This window comes from Balaenoptera acutorostrata, chromosome 17 (assembly GCF_949987535.1).
Source record: "Balaenoptera acutorostrata chromosome 17, mBalAcu1.1, whole genome shotgun sequence".
In the NCBI taxonomy this organism is placed as follows: Eukaryota; Metazoa; Chordata; class Mammalia; order Artiodactyla; family Balaenopteridae; genus Balaenoptera; species Balaenoptera acutorostrata.
The window spans coordinates 37,003,804-37,006,097 of record NC_080080.1 but is presented as its reverse complement, the minus strand read 5'-3'; positions in this window follow the sequence as shown (position 1 = coordinate 37,006,097).

The following is a 2,294-nucleotide window of genomic DNA, read 5'->3' as shown; positions in this document are numbered from 1 at the left end:
CTTTTCATCTTGTTTATGGTTTCCTTTGCTGTGCAAAAGCTTTTAAGTTTCATTAGGTCCCATTTGTTTATTTTTGTTTTTATTGCCATTTCTCTAGGAGGTGGGTCAGAAAGGATCTTGCTGTGACTTATGTCATAGAGTGTTCTGCCTATGTTTTCCTCTAAGAGTTTGATAGTGTCTGGCCTTACATTTAGGTCTTTCATCCATTTTGAGTTTATTTTTGTGTATGGTATTAGGGAGTGTTCTAAATTCATTCTTTTACATGTAGCTGTCCAGTTTTCCCAGCACCACTTATTGAAGAGGCTCTCTTTGCTCCATTGTATATTCTTGGCTCCTTTATCAAAAATAAGGTGACCATATGTGCGTGGGTTTATCTCTGGGCTTTCTGTCCTGTTCCATTGATCTATATTTCTGTTTTTGTGCCAGTACCATAGTGTCTTGATTACTGTAGCTTTGTACTATAGCTTGAAGTTAGGGAGCCTGATTCCTCCAGCTCCGTTTTTCTTTCTCAAGATTGCTTTGGCTATTTAGGGTTCTACTGTGTTTCCATACAAATTGTGAAATTTTTTGTTCTAGTTCTGTGAAAAATGCCATTGGTAGTTTGATAGGGATTTCATGGAATCTGTAGATTGCTTTGGGTAGTGTAGTCATTTTCACAATGTTGATTCTTCCAATCCGAGAGCATGGTATATCTCTCGATCTGTTTGTATCATACTTAATTTCTTTCATCAGTGTCTTATAGTTTTCTGCATACAGGTCTTTTGTCTCCTTAGGTAGGTTTATTACTAGGTATTTTATTCTTTTTGTTGCAATGGTAAATGGGAGTGTTTCCTTAATTTCTCTTTCAGATTTTTCATCATTAGTGTATAGGAATGCAAGAGATTTCTGTGCATTAATTTTGTATCCTGCTACTTTACCAAATTCATTGATTAGCTCTAGTAGCTTTCTGGTAGCATCTTTAGGATTCTCTATGTATAGTAACATGTCACCTGCAAACAGTGACAGATTGACTTCTTCTTTTCCAGTTTGGATCCCTTTTATTTCTTTTTCTTCTCTGATCACTGTGGCTAAAACTTCCAAAACTATGTTGAATAATAGCGGTGAGAAAAGTTTCAGTTTTTCACCATTGAGAACAATGTTGGCTGTGGGTTCGTCATATATGGCCTTTATTATGTTGAGGTAAGTTCCTTCTATGCCTACCTTCTGGAGGGTTTTTATCATAAATGGGTGTTGAAAGCTTTTTCTGCATCTACTGAGATGATCATATGGTTTTTATCTTTCAGTTAGTTAATATGGTGTATCACATTGATTAATTTGCGTATATTGAAGAATCCTTGCATTCCTGGGATAAACTCCACTTGATCATGTTGTAGGATCTTTTTAATGTGCTGTTGGATTCTGCTTCTAGTATTTTGTTGAGGATTTTTGCATCTTTGTTCATCAGTGATATTGGCCTGTAGTTTTCTTTTTTGTGACATCTTTGTCTGGTTTGGGTATCAGGGTGATGGTGGCCTTGTAGAATGAGTTGGGGAGTGCTCCTCCCTCTGCTATATTTTGGAAGAGTTTGAGAAGGATAGGTGTTAGCTCTTCTCTGAATGTTTGATGGAATTCGCCTGTGGAGCCATCTGGTCCTGGGCTTTTGTTTGTTGGAAGATCTTTTTTTTTTTTAATTTATTTTTTATTTTTATTTTTGGCTGTGTTGGGTCTTCGTTTCTGTGCAAGTGCTTTCTCTAGTTGTGGCGAGCGGGGGCCACTCTTCATCGTGGTGTGCAGGCCTCTCACTGTCGTGGCCTCTCTTGTTGCGGAGCACAAGCTCCAGATGCGCAGGCTCAGTAGTTGTGGCTCATGGGCCCAGTTGTTCCACGGCATGTGGGATCTTCCCAGACCAGGGCTCGAACCTGTGTCCCCTGCATTGGCAGGCAGATTCTCAACCACTGCACCACCAGGGAAGCCCCTGTTGGAAGATTTTTAATCAGAGTTTCAATTTCAGTGCTTGTGATTGGTCTGTTTATATTTTCTATTTCTGCCTGGTTCACTCTCAGAAGGTTGTGCTTTTCTAAGAATTTGTCCATTTCTTCCAGGTTGTCCATTTTATTGGCATAGAGTTGCTTGTAGTAATCTCTCATGATCTTTTGTATTTCTGCAGTGTCAGTGGTGACTTCTCCTTTTTCATTTCTAATTCTATTGATTTGAGTCTTCTTTTTTTCTCGATGAGTCTAGCTAATGGTTTATCAATTTTGTTTATCCTCTCAAAGAACCAGCTTTTAGCTTTATTGGTCTTTGCTATTGTTTCC